This window comes from Pseudonaja textilis, chromosome 3 (genome assembly GCF_049901715.1).
Source record: "Pseudonaja textilis isolate UNSWEBS1 chromosome 3, rPseTex1.2, whole genome shotgun sequence".
Classification (NCBI taxonomy): Eukaryota; Metazoa; Chordata; class Lepidosauria; order Squamata; family Elapidae; genus Pseudonaja; species Pseudonaja textilis.
The window spans coordinates 153,449,544-153,467,263 of NC_141992.1; the positions used below are offsets into that span (position 1 = coordinate 153,449,544).

Consider the following 17,720-nt stretch of genomic DNA (forward strand, 5'->3'; position numbering starts at 1 on the left):
TCCAAGACTAAATTCAATTCTTTCTTATAGAAGAAACTTTGGCAAGAAACTATTTCAGAAGAACAATTCACTTGTAGAAAGCATCCATTTCTTTAGCTAGCCAATCCAAGAAGTTAAATGGGGCATTTTAAAAACAGAAAATCAGATTTATATATGGAAGCAAAATATGAATAATTCTCAATTGATTCCTTCTTTTTTATAATTTTATTAAATTTCATAATATAAAATACAAATGAAAATAGAAAGTAAGGATATGCGGAAGGGAAAAGATTAGAGAAATGAGTGGTGTAGAGGGGGGGAAAAGAAAAAGGTGTTAACTTCCACCATTTTTCAGTGCAGTATAATAAAAATAGTATGGTACAGCCTCAGCTTCTTACTTTTACATACCCAGTATAATAGCTATTTCTATCCCACAGACTTACCGAATCATGAAAGTCAAACTTTCATATTTTTTTCTGTCTCAAACACAAAGTCTAGAATCTGTTTCCAAATAGAAGCAATACTAGATGTATTTTTTTCTTTGATTAAAGCAATTAATTTGGCCATCTCTGCAAGTTCCATCAGTTTTTCTACCCATTCTCCTATTGATTAATGTATCTTTTCATTTTTGCACATAACAATTTCTTGCTGTAGTCAGCATATACTGTTCCAAACTTTTTTCCCAAGTTCCTTGTGTAGTAGTCCTTTGTATTCATTTTAAGAATCTTCAGCATTGAAATATGAATTTGGCCCCAATTTTTCTTTGCCAGTTGATCCCTCCTTTTAAGGTGGGCAAGTAGGTGGAAGTTTTAGAACCATAGTGGGCATAGCATTAAGTCTAGAATACTAAAGAAGCAGTTAGCTAGGATAAATCATCTTGCATATATACCACTCCTATAATAAAAGGAGTGGACTAGTCTTTGATCTTCCTGTAAAGCAGAATCAAACACCCAAAGTTTTATCTCCAATGACACTTTATTGTACACCTCCGAAGGAAGAATTAAGCTGAAAGGCCACAATAACTTAAATCTATGCCTAAGTTTTTTTTATTTTCCAAAAGGAAGAAATTTGTCAATGATACTTTGGGGCCACAGAGACTAGAAGAAGGGAAGAATCATCAACTATAGAAGCTAAGCAGGAACATTTGTATCAGACACTATATCTTGCAGATCTATCTCGGTATTACTGTGGTCAAAACTGGAGGAAAAGTATATGATGTAAGCCACCTTGAGCTTCTAGAAAAAGAACAGGATATAAATCTATCAGATAGATAGTGTCTCATCCCACCACATAACTGGAGGGTATGTTGTGCCAGATAAGAAAGATAAGCATCTTTTTCTGAGTAGAAAAGAGCTACATGCCAAATTTCTATTGTTTTGTTTTTAATTCAGTGGAACACTCTCTTCTCAGGAAACATAAAGCAACTGTCATGTACCTGTGTTATGTCTGCCTCTGGATAAACACTGAGTTTAAATTTCAAGGTTATTTGTTTTGGTATAAAATGCAATGCCAGTAACACAGAGCTGAAATAAATATTCGATATAAGAAGTTCACAGGCCATATTTTGAAATAAGATAATCTTTATTGCCATTTTTTCTTTGAGCACTTTGGCATACATTAAACATGAAATTCTGTTGCCTGCTGGTCAATCATGTACATAACACACATATAGATATGATATATGCGTACACATGTACATACTTACATATAAATACATTTAATATTAATCACTGTCCATCTTGAATACATAGAAGAAAGCAGAAGCTTGAGAGTTCATAAAGTTGATACTGTACGGAACAAAACTGTGGGTGAATCTGGATGTTCTGTGTCAGATATCACGAAACCTACCCCCAGAAGGTGACAAGAAAATTTTGACAAGAAAATTCAAGTTTCTGCTTGTCTTAAAAGTTGCTCCCCCAATAAATCAGTTAAAACATTTTTTTAACTGTTTCACTCAAATGAAATAGGCCAATCTGTGTTTTATACTACTTCAGGGCAATTATGCTCACAAATGAAAAGCTTACCAGGCATGTACAATGTTTCAAAGTAATCTAAATGGAATATGTCCTCATTTTAGCTAAAGAGACACCATAAGACTTAGCTCTATTAATGTAACAGAAGGCCCCCTGGCATTAACATGTGTTTAAGAAGTGAAACCACTTATTGGTGCCTATGGGAATCAATGCTCCATCTCCAGTGCCACTCAAGAAAGTCACTGTAAAAAACCTTGACACAATCTGGACCAACTTTTAATTCATCCTGAAATATTTATACTTACTTATTACTATCTGGCCAAACTCCTATGCATCTACACTGAGTGTTCATGTGGCCGTATTTCAAAAAGCGATTATCAATGTTCTCCTTACAAAATGGGAAAAATGCTTTTGAAAGGAATTGTGAGCAAACCAAGCAACCTATAAGCAAATTGAAGTACATATTATGGCAGTCAATTTGATTTGAATTTTGAAGTGTTATTGAATTTAGTATTAGTTGAGGTAAGCTTCTCACAATGAAGAAGTCTGACTATAAATCTCAGCCAATAACCACAGGCAATTAGCTTTTAATTTAACCAGTCTCTTAGGTTTCCTGCAAGAATAAATGCTGATCTTAATTATTTCGAGGAAAGTTATATAAATACAAGCTATATTGATAGAGTATTGTGTTTTACAGCTTCCATTATCACCATCATCATAATTATTATTGAACCTAGCCAATGGTCTCCCGGATAGGTAACATTTGTAGTACTCAGGCAACAAATCTACTTTGAAATCTATCAAGTAGCAAGGAATCTCTGCTTTTGCAGAGTCAAACTGCTGATGTCCTTTTTCTAGCCCATTTTGACACTAGCTTTTGTGCCACGTTTTGCATTTAACTTTTTCTTTTGTAACTACACTTGAATTTGTATTCACCTAACACATATTTTGTTCTGATAATATGTCACTTATTAAAGTAGGGCCTTTTATTGCTTGTGATTATTATTGAATGTTCTTTTTGTTGATTAAAATGATTCTTTTTACAAGTCACAGAAGTCACATGGATGTCCTATCAATGATCAAACAAACAGACCAATTTATCTAATTTTTCCTATATATTTCACACACGAAAATGGATGTAAATAAGTAGCCTCAAAAAAGAAAGTAATTCTGATTTAGGTTTTAACCAAACTCTTGTGCAGTATGTGACATGCCTACCTGAGTCTTCATGTTCTCCTACAGTCACCGGTGAACCTCCAGGCATTTCATCTGATTTCTGCAGCTATTCTTATTGACAGCTGTATGTTTTCTACAACAGAAATTCTACCCATAGGAATGGCTGGATAAAAAATTAACCCCTAATAAGAAAGAAAATAGAGAATACATAAAGCATCTCCTGGCATGGTTTTACATAATTTGAATGACAAAGCTAAGTAATGTAGAAGTACAGTGAGAAAGAGAATCGTTCCAATTTTATCTAAGAAAGGCCGTTTATTAATTATTAGGAAAATGGAACCAGTCAATTACTGCTGTGTCTTCTTGAGTAAGGTATTTATTTATAGTAACTAATTCACTTTAAGTTTCATTATGAGTAGATTTTTGGCCAGGTCATTCTGCAGCTATCTTGGTGCAGAGTGACAGTGTGGCCAAGTGATCCCGCTGACTCTTACAATGTCACTGAACTACAGTTTTGTTTTGGATCGTCTTTCTGGGTCAGAGGTATAAAACAAAAATAAACAGGAGAATACAGCAACTAAGAGTCATAACCTGGCATCCTGATCCTCAAGAGTCAAGAGTCGTAACCTGGCATCCTGATCCTCTGAAGAACTGGAAGAAACTTCCAATGATACAATGACTTCTCTGAAAGGATAAACTTTTAGGCCATAGCTACAAGAATCAGAACAGGCTGAGAAGGCGGGATCGGCTCAGCAGCCTGTAGCAGACCCCCACTATGACTCTGTTAGGCTTTTTCTGGGAATTCATCAGTAACTTCATAAACAGGAGCTTGAGCTTCTGAAAATTATGTTGGATCTGTGAAAAGCAACTACAACCACTATTCCTTTGGCATCCCACCCACAAATGGCCAAAAGTGATGCAAAGTCCCCACAGACACAGTTGCAGTTCAGCCAGAATGCTCCTGCATTGCCTGAAAACCTGTCTGTCCGCTACACCAATCCCTGTCCAATTGTCATAGAAAAGTGGAAACAGCCAGCAACTCAACAGAATCAAGGTGTTGGTGATGGAGCTGATCTGAGGAGCTCTGTTGAATTCTCAGTTGTATCTGAAGAGAAACTCAACCTGGCTGTTCAGCTGGCCAGAAGGGATATGAAAAGAAAGCACCTGCAAGAGCAAGTGAAGCAACATGTCAAGATGAATAAGTCTCCTGTGGGATTTCATTGGGGAAAGGAATCAGAGAATGTTGCAGGGTTGAGAGCATCGAAGTCCCACCTGAAATATGAACACCAGCTTAGTAACCTTTCTAAGATGGAGAGGAACAGCACTGGAGCAAAAGTCCTCCTTTGTGATCTAAGTCATGTCAAGTCAGAACCAGCTTTGTCTGATTCTCCACCAACACGTTGATCCAGGACCTGGACCCAAAAAGGAGGAAGACAAATGTACCATAGAAATCAGAAGGCTACAAAAAGAGCTTCAGACTTACATACAGAAAGTTGAATTGCTAGCAACCAAAGAGAGAAGTGAAATATGTCTGGATCCTGAGGAACAATGCTGAGTCCATATTCAGAGGCAGGAACAAGCTGTGCATTCTGCCCGAATGCTCTATGTTCTCCAACAACAGGTAAAACAAATCCAAGAAGATCTGGAAAAGCTGAGTCCCCTTAAAATTAAACATACAAAGAAGTCACGAGCTATGGCCAAGCTGGCAGGAGCTCACAGAGGTGCCATCTGAGCTCTGCAGATGTTTGTCAGTCATTTCGCTGACCAGTCAGAACAGCAGTCTGCCTCTGCTCATTGTAAAGAGCTTGGCAATCTCATCAGGCAGCTCTCTTTCTGTTCTGCTCGCCTTGAGATGGACTCATCCATTCCTGATATGATCATAGATCTGCTGCTACAAATTGAGGATTTGGACTCTGTGTTGTCCAAAAAGGAGTCCCCCAACAAAGGGCAGGAATGGCTCTCTACCTCTCAAGTTGATGCACCAAAAAGCACCAACAAATTGCCAAAAAACCCAAAAGAAATCTTGGGTGTTGGGCTGAAAAAAGTCTTCAGTGGCTCGGAAACTTCTTCCTGATGAATATCCAGAATCTGCAGTCCCATTACCACACAAGGGAATCAGACACTGCAGCACAAGAGCCCAGGAAGACATACTCCTCATTGAGCGAGGGGCAGTTGAACAGTGCAAGAGCGTAGCTGTAAGGAGATCTGGACCTTTGAAAGCAGGCTTTGGTTTCGAACTGAAAGCAGGAAATCTGAAGAAGAGAGAAGGCTTGTTTTCCCTCAAACCTCAGAATAACTGTCGACCTCCCAAAACAAAAACAGTGCAGCCTATAGCCAAAAAAGCCCGGTTTCTAGACCCCACCATTGTATTCCGGCTTAAGGAGACCAAACCACCCATCTGAGATAATAGGGCCCCATAGATGCCTCCCAGTGTCAAGTATCCCCTCCACTCTGCTCTGCGGCACCTGGAGAAAAATCCTGAAAATCCTGAGCTATCTCTGGAGATAGAGACAAAGGAAAAAGAAATACCTGAGAAAGAAGTACCCAGGGATCATGCTGCTTCCCCAACAGAGGAGGTAGAGGAAGCTGATCCTGAGGGTCTGGAGTTTCTTTTGAAAAAAGCGCAGGAGCTCAAGGCAACACACACAGTCCTTCCATTACAGGGCAATGACGGCACTCAAATAAGGAAGTCTGGAAATTTTGCCTTTCTTTATGAGGATGCAACAAGCTTACCAGGTATTTCTTTGGAGGACTGCCATTTGGAACCATGCAAGAAGGTGGAACATGAGGGCCTTTCTGCACTCAGCATGTCTGACCTGGAGACAATGATGAAGAGGATGGAGGAAATAGAGCACTACCAAGAAACTGCGCAGACGATACAATCAGATTGCTTACGCTGATGTTGATTTTTGGGTCCAAGAGAGCAAAGAGGAAGAGTCTGTAATAAGAGACCAGCAACCTGCAGTTGTTCACCCCATCCAGATAACAAAATTAGATAATCACAAAGAGCCACAAGTAGCCATAGTATTGGAAAAACCCTTGGATGCCAGCGCTATTGATGAAGATCTATCAAAGCTCCGGAATGGGACTCTGCAGTCTTTTACACATCACATCCCCCCAAAGAAAGAGTCTGGCATTTTCCTCTCAGTATCGAAACACATTCTCCAAAACCTATGTGATTATGATGCCCGACACTGGCAACACCTGAAGGGTATTTTCCTTGAAGAGGTGGGGCAGTTTAACCCTTGGAACATTGCAGAGAGCCTTGCAGAGGAGCTGACAGAGGAAGTGTTGACAGATGTAGCTGCCGAGCTCCATGGCTTCTGTGAGGACTATGCAGAAGCTGTCTTCGCTTCAGAGTTTTTACAGGTGGCTAAGAAAGTGGCCTTTTGAAGAACACTGATAAACCGTGCCCTTCAATGAATACTGTTCAGCTGAAAGATTGAACCTGACAAAGACCAGTTCTTGGGAATGAAATTCATGTATTACTTTTTATGTTCCTTCTTGGGGAAGGCTGGTAATGGCGGAATAAATAAATAATGTTGGGAAAATTCTGGTCCTTGAAAGCCTGAAAAAACTCCCACTGTTCCTTTAAAGAAATGTTATGCATTCCAAAGCACCTTTCCCAATCATTTTCAAAGCATGCACAGCCTTATTGTCCATTTCATGATTCATTTGGGCAGAGTATTTGACAAATTATTCCCCTCCAAAGTTCTATGTCTTATAGAAAAGGTCACTAGTTTCTTGGATGAGTTCTTATATTGGCAGCCATCTTACAAGAATGTTCATTACTCAAGGGCTGAATCCAGTTAGTTCAGGCAGTGATAGAAAATGCCAGCTTTGTATAGTGGAGAGCTCACTCTAGAGATACTACAAGTTCAGGTCCTGGATTCTCTGCTGCTGATGTTGATAACTAGTACCTCATTTTACAGTATTTCAGGTAATGAAAAAGAAGTAGGTGTCCAATATTTGAAAAAGTCACTGACCCTGAGATTCTACTCCAGTTTTTGTGAAAACGATAACTTCTAAAATGCCCCCAAATCTGTGAAAACTCTGCTTTTACCCTGTCAGTGGCTAATGGCAACCCAGAGGTTTGCTGAAAGATTTCCAATGGTGTCCAAATTACCAGGTTGATCTTTGGATGTCTATTTTTCTCTTCTATTCAGTTTGATTTCAGTCAGCCTTGTTTAACTTTTTTTGGAGGGTTGTGGATCAAATAATTATTGCCATTTGATCCTGATGTATCCTCCTAACCCTATCATTTCTGGTTAGTCTGCTGTATTTCATTGCATAAAAGGAAGAGTTATGCATGTACAGAACCAGTTTTAATCTGAATTGTCCCACTGAAAAACTACTTGAGACTGAGACAATGGGGAGTTTCCTTAAACCAGCTTCTTTTGAAAATAAAAATTAAATATTTATTTTACTGCTGCTGTTTGACTAGCCATACTTATTTTGTATACAGTTCAAAGGGTTTTGTACGATAAATCAGTGCAATTCATACTTGATTACTTTTGTTTTCCTACATAAAAATTATTAAGCCACACCCACCAAGCCACACCCACAGAACCAGTACTAAAAAATTTTTAACCCCACTATTGATGAAGAAGCAAACAATATCCTAATCATGTAATCATGATCATGTAATAAGAAAGCCACACACCCACACACAGCAACACTGGCTACTGTAAATAAATAGCCTGTAAATAAATAGCCTATTTACTGTAAATAAATGTAGCTGGTTGTGAAACCACTACAAGAAAGCAACCAAATTCAGAACTCAATGGTTTGATCCTGAGCTACATAAATTCTTTTCTATTAAATTCTTGCAAATAATTTTTTAAAAGATAGATTAACAATGGCTTCACAATTGCAGAAATAGTTTTTAGTTATGTTCACAAAAAGGCACTTTATGGGAAGCTTTTTGCTGCTGGAATTTGAATCATTTGTAGCAATGGGACAAGCTCCAGAGCAAATATTGCAGCCTATCACCAAAGCCTTGTAAAGATAGACAGGTCATTTTTAAAAATACGGATAGGTGCTTTTAACTTAGCTAAGCAGTACATTATAATACAGTGTTGCCAAGACAACAATATGCCAAGACTTGGAAGAGAAAAGCATTTTTTTACCACAAGCGGGTAGAAGAAAATTTCCAATTCTGTAGCTCAGAGTGTTATTAATCTTTGGATATTTGAAATGGTTAACAGAAGTCCCAGTGAAATATTTGGGGTTGCATTTTCAAAGCTGTGTTTCAAAATAATTACCCCAAATTATGGAAATGTGAAAAAGATTTTAAAAAGTAGAAAATATTAAAACTCTCCTGATTAGCATCAATTGAAATGAATACATTACCTAAAATTTCTCTTAAATTTTCAAATGGTACCAATCTAAATCCTAGAAAAAGAAATTGCAAGGTTGTCAAAGAACAGTTAACAAATTTACTTGGAAAAGGAAAAAAAACCCTAGAGTAAAATAATTTTTTTCCCCCTCAAATTTTAAATTATTTTATCATAGGTAGATAACACCCATGATTCATATATTTACAGATTTCTGGAATAATATAAAAAGCAACCTCAAGAAAGAAGTTTGTTTTAAGACAAATGATAGAATTTTAAACATTTGTACCAAACAAAGACTACCTATTACCATGTGTGTACAAATTGATACTAAAATATGACACGGAGACAAAACAAGTACAAAACCATATGATAAAATGGATGCAACATTTTAAAGAAACAATTATATAACAATCAATAGATTTATTGAAAAAATTAAGTGAAATTTACCCCAAGGTATAATTTAAAGAAAATCGGCCTAACAATTTAAAGATGATTCATAGCCCAATCTATTACTACAAAAAATAAAATATATAATAATAAATATAGGAAATATTGTGATATACCTAGAACATTTTACCGTAGTTGGTAATCATATGAAAACAATGAAACACTAAAAAGAAATATACAGTTTTCTTTAAAAAAAATTCTAAAATATGTAAATATCCTGTTATAAAAATGAAATGATTTCCTGGAAAGTTAGAGTTTATAGGAATTAACATGGACATGTAATTTAATTTAATTAAGTATGGACATTTTAAGAAACAGAGCAATATGTGAGTTTTACTTAGATTCTACTACTCTACTTGCACAGGGACAGAATCATGGATTTTGTTTTCTCTGTCCTTGGGAATCTCTGAAAATGGATATTGAAACATGTAAGAGTGAAGACTGTTGCTTTTCAGAAGAGTGAGCTACTCTAACTATCCGGTGATCTTGTATGTGTCAATTGAATTTCCAGATATTTCATTTCCTGAAACTGTGCCACAATCCAAATGATTATCTGTATCAGTGGGTCTTAATTTAAAAAAAAATGCTTGTACCTAAAAAAGCCAGTGGTGAAAACCCATCCTGGAACATATCCTTGCTACTTGAATCTGGAAAGACTGAAAATAGTCAATCGCTATTAAAAGTTCTAGATCTTCAGAAATGTCTATTTAAGCTTTTTAGCTCTGTGTAGCTCTGTATTTGAGTCACAATCAGCAACTTGGGGGAAAAATCCCAGTTAGATTCAGAGCCTTAGAAGAATAAATTAAGTTTCTATGCTATGTTCCACACAGCATTTAGGAGTTGTGCCAAAATTTGGTGACAAAATTTGGATAATGCCATGCTGGGTAAGTTTCTTTTACAAATTTCATGGAGCAAAGCAGTTAGTTCTAATTTACATGATTCTTATATCGAAAGTATCATGTGATTTCTGGTGTGCATTGTTTGGGCATTAGGGTTGTTTTGCGTATATGAATAGTCCTCATTTAGCAACCACAATTGGGACTATCAACTCCATCATTAAGTGAAACATCACTAAGTGAAAAAAATTACTATGCTTATGATCTTACTTCAGCTTTCATTTGCTTTACAGTCTTGGCTAGCATTTAACTTAGACTTATATACCACTTCACACTTTACAGCATTCCCTAAATAAGCATATTGCCCCCAACAATCTGGGTCCTCATGTTACTGACCCCAAAAGGATGGAAGGCTGAGTCAACCTTGATTTAGTCAGGATCAAACTCCTGGCAGTGAGCTAAATTATGCAATGCTGCATTCGCACCACTGCCCAGTTATTTTTTCATTGTAATTTCAAACTGTGAACTACTGCTGTCAGAGGTAGTATGCTTAGAAATGTAAAATAAAGCCCTTTTCTATATTACCTCTTCAGGAAAAATGTAAATATTGTTCTTGGCTTGGCTTAGCTTGAAGAAAAAAAATTATTTTCAGCATTAATTTTTCCAGCACTCCTTAAAAAGGCAGCGCATTTATACCCAAAAATATTGGAAATCCTCTCTATTACTGGGAAGGAAGTATACATGATTCAGTAAATTGGGTGACTCACATACAAAAGGAAATGAATATTTTTCACCTCCCAACACAAATTCTTATTTCTCCCAAGGAGAATGTGGCAGGCAGTAACCACTTTTCATTTTGTGCCTCCGCATGCTCCTTCTGGTTCAATATACAGGAAAATATGGCATAATTGGAAAAAAGAAAATAAAATTATCTGTTACCAAAGAAAAGACGTGTGCTTTTTTTTTCAAGAGAGAGAGAGAGATAGAAAGAAATATCCACATGAAAATATTTGCATAACCACTTAGAAAGGAAACAGCATTAAAAGTTAAGAGTTTGTATTAAAGCTCAGGAGATCCATAAAAAAAGAAAAAGTTTGAGAGCCAGCCTATTATTTCTTTCTCATTCAATTCCCACAGTAGGAAACAGCCTTTTAAATTCCATATCCAATTCCCAAGAGTATCTTACCAAAGGTGCATAGGTTCCAACCTACTTAATTCTGAGGTAAGATCTGCCTTTCAATTTTTCAAGTTTCCTTCCTTTGATAAAGAGGCTCCTATTTTCCTACTTGTTTTTGAATGATTTGTGGTGGTATTATTCTATTGCTAAGGATGGCAAGAAATGCTCCTGCTGGGGTTGTGTTTTCCTTTAAGTCTGCTAATGAGATAGTGGTTAAAGTACTTGGGTAATTAAACCAGTACCACAGAGTGGTTAATGTACTGTACAAGGATTAAGAGATCCAATCCCAAATCCACCATCTGTCATGGAAATTTAATGGGTGACTATGGGTCATCCATTCTCCCTTAACCAATCTGCCTCACTGCGGGGATAAAATTAAAGATAAAAGTGCAATGTAAGCTTCCTTGCACTCATGGAAGAGCAATGGGATATACATCTGACAAGTACACATATAAATTGTATCAGGCTGTTCCCTCAGCAATTATTTTATCAGAAAACGATTGAAGAAGATATCATGAGGGACAAGGCCATTCCATAAATCCTGCTTTATGACCATCTTCAGAAGCCTTTTGTCCCTGGACTGAATCTAAGAACTAGCATTCCAGTTCTAAGAATGGCTCCTAAAGCTGATTTCTATCCCTCACCCTCTACTTCATTTTTCATCATGTAATTTCAATTTGCGTCATTATATGCCTATCAGAAATGCTTTTTATTTAATTTTAAAATATCCTTGGAAATGCCTTGGCTAAAGAGGAAGATTAAGAGTTATTTAATTGGTCAATTAATTAAGCATATTATTGGTACTCCTTTTGTGGAATATACATTAATTTGATATAGGTTTAAATACTTTTTTAAAAAAAACAATCCTTTAAAAAGAATGGTTGAAGAAATAAATTCTGGTTGAAAAACAATCCTACCCATGTAAGTTATGTTCATATTCCTGAAATAGCAAACATACAGAAGAAATACAGTTTCTTAATATTCATGGATAATTCCAGCCGTGTGACAAGCAAATTTATTTCTGTGATTCAGCAATTCAACAGATATTCTGCTTCGGAAGGGCTGATACATTTTAGAATATTTTGTTTCTTGCTGAAGTTCCAAATCTAGTTGTTCATGAGTAATCGTACTGCAATCATGACAACTGTCTTCTACATGTTACATGAAAGTAAGATCCACTGAAATCAGTGAGATTTCTGACTTAGTAGAGACATTTTGGGGTCTGGTTGTTTATATTTGTAAAAAGCAATGGAATGTTTCAGTTTCGATCAGTTCTCATTCAATTTGATGAGATACTGTATAATATGCTTTAAAATATTTTATAGAAGGATACAATTAAAAAGAAATTAACACAAAATGGAATGCATTGCTCCTAAACCTATTTAGCTCTAAGATGACAAGGATATATGAACTTTTATTGTAGAATTATTTATGAAGCCACCTAATTTCTTCACTTATCCATTTCATGGGAAACCTATTTGTGCCAAATGCAGTCCTAGTTCTTACAGACTTATTCTAGAGAATGATTGTCCATACAATTATTTGAATGTAGTAAATGTTATAAGCAAATCTTAGCAATACCAATAGCAGCAGCACTTAGACTTACAATATATACCACTCCATAGTGCTTTACAGCACTCTCTGAGCTGCTTACAATGTCAGCATATTGCTCCCAACATGTCCTCATTTTACTGACCCTCTGAAAGATGGAAAGATGGGTCAACATTGAGTCCCTTCTGGATCAAAATTCAGGCTCTGTACTGCATAGTTAGTCTGCAATACTGCACTTTAACCATTGCACACTTAGCAATTAAATACTGGTCCACACAACCCAGGTGATATTTTAAAAAATAGTTCAGATAAATATGAAAACCATCTCAGTAGGCAGTACAATGCCTCACAAATAATTTGAACCATAATTGTCCCATGCCTTCTATTTTTTGAGAAGAGTAAAAAACCATAGAGGGCAATGGGGATGTGGTGGTGTTTTTTTTCTTTCCCATGGCCATCATTCCAGTCTAATGAGGAAGAATTTCATAGGTTATAGTAACATTGTCCTATGTCTGAATCTCTCCTGAGCTTTAACTCCAAGACAATGCATCCATATTGCCTATTCAGAAATAATCCCTATTCAGTTAAACCCTGTCTGCTCTTGGACAGGGAGTACAATATAGCAGCCAAAGTGACCTTGGACCATGATATTTGTCATAATGTATCCGACTCATTACAGCACCTTAATGTTTTCTCCAAGATCCTACTGGGAAGTGTTGGGGATTATTTTGTCATTGGTCAGCCTTTCTCTTGTTCATCCATCAGGTTCCTTCTCAGTCACTTAGTAAAATACTATGTTGGTTGATATTTGTATTATTCTGGAATTATTATTGAAGGTGATTTGAGATATTATTTTGCCTAGCCAGTACAAACTAACAGAGAGCATGTCCTCTAGGTTCTTTTTATCAAAAAGTGTCATCTATTAGGCCCCACAAAACTAATCTTTTTTGTCACAGTGTCTCCCCACCACAAAATGAATTCCCTGTGAAGTATAGGTGACCCTCCCGCACCCTGCTGGTGCTTCAAAAAAATTCACCCACAATTAATTCACAATTTATCACTCCAAGAAAATTTGCAAGTACTTTGTTAAGTTCAAATAAAGGCATTTGAGCCAATATCTGTATTCAAACACTAAGTTTTACAAAACAACCATATTAAACCTAGTGTATCTTAAAAGCAAAGTTAAAAGCAATCTACTTAATCTGTTTTCTAAGTTATCTGCACTGACTATATTGATTTTTATTTCAAGATATGCTGGGAAGCTCTTACAAGTTATCTCGTCACTTTTATTGGATCTGAATTATTTATTAAGGCATTATGTTATTCTAGTTTAATAAACATGGTTTTCTTGCTCTTGACCTTTATGCCCAGAATGCTCATTGTATTTCACTTTCTCAGATATGCATAATATCAGCTTTGATCATAGTTTATGCATCAAGGTACAACTCTATAATTACAACATTATACTTTCTGAATATTATTTTTTTCAAGTCATGCTTTTGCCTTTTGAGGTGTAGAATATTATGGATACAGCAAATTAAGACATTCTCACAAAACAACAACATAGAAGGTAACTTGACGTAGTATTGCATATTAAGTATACATCTGTCATTATAATTTGAAGTGGAAATCTAGGGAGATTAAATAATTTCACACAGAAAAATGACATACAGCACAGAGTTAAGAAACTTATATCTATATATCCACCTTTCATTTGCAGTTATAGGTCAGCAAGTATTCCATCATCTTACGTATATCTTTATATGTGAATGCAATTAAACATTTGTTATTTGTCACAGCATATTCCAGAAAGATTTTATGAAAAACAAGCAATGATAATAATTATATTTATAAGTAATTTATGTTAGATAATATCTACCAACATTATAGTTCCACTATAAACCATGTTGGGAAGAATTTTCAAGTTCACATCATTATTTCTATATGATGTGAGCCTTGGATTATGTTTCTGAAACAGGAATCTATCTTGACATGTGGGGAAAACTACTTTTGAAATACAGTACAGGGAACTTTCAAAAATCTTTTGGATGTTATTCCAAGGCCTGGTATTAAAAGGTGAGGCGATAAGGTGAGTAGCAATTTCAATGAGTATTATCCAAACCAATGAATTTGCTTAAAAGATCACTTGGAATCATGGCTATCATTATTTGGGTAAGCATGCAAGGTTTGTTAAGGTTTTGTTATATCTTTTTACATTTGCCTTTGTTTTCTTCTTGGCCTGCATCCAAGAACTGGATGCTTGTCTTTGAACTCATTTTCTCTTATTGAATCCTAAATGAATCAATCAATTTAGAGCCAAAGTCTTCATTGCATCATTTTTGTGAACTATGCTATTCTGAAAGACTGGAGTGCTGCCTGAAGAACCGTACTGCTTGAGGTTTGCTTGATTCTTCTTTATCCCTATATGAGCTATTCCCTTTATACTTAGAAATTTCTATTGTTTCAATAAAAAGATTCAGAACACCAAGAGCTGCTTTTCTGCCAAAATTATGAGAGCCAGACCGAAAGCTGATGGTCCTGAGGCTGTTGAGAACTCAGATGACACAATAGAGCAACTGAAATGAGGATGGAATTCTTTGATTGAAAGCGCATTGATCAACCATACTTTACCTGAGGATACCAGCAATACCAGCTTTGTCAATGTATTTTTTTTTACCTTTAATTAATGCACTATGTTATAAACCAAGGCTTTCTGGATGCTCCATGTGGCTAATATCAGAAAAGTCTGTTTGGAGAAAGGGGTATCTCATTATTTTCAGAAAGAGGAAATTTGCTCTTTAGAAGTACTCTTTGACCAATTATTACTTTTCTAAGTAATGACTGTATTGAGGAGTATATTTGCAGAACTACAATCTAAGGCACCAAATCCCATTCTTCCTGAAGTGGTTGGAATTATAAATTTTTAAAGTATCATTAGCAATAAGCTGTTCTAAAATAATAGCGCCATTGTTAGACCATATTTTCTATACAAAAACTTTTATCTATCCTTTTAAAGGAGAAATTATTCAAAAGAATATATTCCTCATGGGAGCAGAGTCAAATGTTAATTTCTTTCCCACTAACATCCAAATGTATCTGAACGGCTTGGAATACAATATCATTCTTGCTCGGATTTCAAGATTCCAGATAATAAGAATACTATAATTGTTCCCACAGTGGTACTTGTTTAACCTTGGTTCCATTCCAGTAAAAAAAAAAAGCCAATAAGAATGTTCATGACTACAATTGAAAATTAGGAAAATTACAGCTTCCTGTAGTGTTGTAATCCTGCAGTGCTCAATGCTCATATGGGAGTCATAGCTTTGGTAGAGGGTTTGTCCATTACATGAAAATTTAATAATTAACATCTCTAAAGGATCCATGAAAAGATCTCTCTCTCTCTCTCTCTCTCTGTGTGTGTGTGTGTGTGTGTGTGTGTGTGTGTATGGTATTCAGCTTTGTTCGGGTATTTTCCCATGTCATTATAGTTGTGCTTTTAAAGTTGTAGCAACGTTTCAGCAGAATCTCATCTGTCATCATCAGGCTTCTGTATTGTGTTCGTCTGTGAGTCAGACTTTTACAGTTGTTTCAGTTTTAAATTTGGGGCTAGCCTACTGCTGGGCCAGAATGTTTTTTTCTTCATCCTGATTGGTTGGGAATCTTGATCTGTGTTTATTGGTCTTGGAGTTTGCTGTGTTCTGCTTGATTGGTGTTTCTAATATCTTCTGTCTGTTTTGTAGCTTTTTTTGTCTTGATTGGCTGGCAACATTGTGTTCCTGTATTGGAAGCTTTTAGTGCAGCTTGGCTCTGAGTAAATGGATGGATATCATTTGTTAGGAAGCTAGGTTTCATCTGGGTGCCTGGTTGGGGTATGTTTGAGCTGGAGGTATCGGGGGGATCTGTTTGTGCCCAGGTGTTTGCCTGGCTTGTGGTGTGGAGATTTTTTTGTTTGTGAGTGCAGGCTTCCAAATAATTGACAGTCTGGTGGAATCATCTCTTCTATTCATGCTTCCAGGTCTTGTTTCAATCTCTATGGTTTCTCTGATAATTGATGCTATGACCTGTGGCTTTCATGTGTTGGACTAGTGAGGAAGTGTATTGTTCCTGAAACAACTGTAAAAGTCTGACTCACAGACGAACACAATACAGAAGCCTAGGGACATGGTGGTTCAGCGGCTAAGACATTGAGCTTGTCCATCAGAAAACTCAGCAGTTCAGTGGTTCGAATCCCTAGCACCGTGTAACCGAGTGAGCTCCTGTTACTTGTCCCAGCTTCTGTCAACCTAGCAATTAGAAAGCACATAAAAATGCAAGTAGAAAATATGGACCACTTTGGTGGAAAGATAAAAGCATTCCATGCAACTTTGGCATTTAGTCATGCCGGCCACATGATCACAGAAATGTCTTTGGACAGCACTGGCTCTTCGGCTTTGTAATGGAGATGAGTACTGTCCCCTAGAGCCGGAAACAACTAGCACATATGTGCAAGGGGAATCTTTACCTTTACCTTAATATCATGATTAATCTGTATTATACAATTTAAAACTGCCACATTTACTAAGTTTTTTTTTCCTGGAAATAATTATCCCCACATATTTAACACATTCCAGATAATAAATACAAAACTATCATGTTTCCATAGAGAAATGCAAGAAACAATTGGCAAAATATTATAATTCTTCTAATTTATTGTATATCCCAAAAAGTTACCATAATGCTAGAATACTTCCATAAAATTAGATAAAAATCTTAGAAAGCACATAATATTCCCCAAATATTTGCTATACAATAATATGTTAAGTTCCAAGTACCTATTTAGCTTGAATATTACTACATATATAGCTACAGGATCATTATTTGTAAATTGGGTGGTTATATACATTTGCTCAATAAATAAATAATGAATAAATTGTCTAATAAGAAGAACCAGTCTCCTTTGATGATTTGCACAATGCATTTTAACTAGCAGACAGATAATCCCACTTGTAATAATTTGAGCAGAAGAATTAGAATAATAATTATAACCCACCAAAATGGAAATTGAAGGAAATTATTTTATCCCTATATGTTCTAAAATTTCCAAAAAATTAATCACTTTGTATTTTCATTTCTACTTTTTTATTGTATTATAAGCCACTCAAAGTCACTGCCCAAAAGTGAGATGGATTGCCTAAAAAATTAATATATAAATAAAATTTAACCTGTATAGTATCAAATGCTTTTTCTACATCCAGCAAGTCTG

General features: G+C 36.0%; 1 pseudogene; it reads left to right on the forward strand.

Moving 5' to 3' along the window:
• Positions 1–3,974: 3,974 nt before the first annotated feature.
• LOC113435633 (protein moonraker-like) lies at positions 3,975–6,532 on the forward strand (annotated as a pseudogene).
• Positions 6,533–17,720: the final 11,188 nt, after the last annotated feature.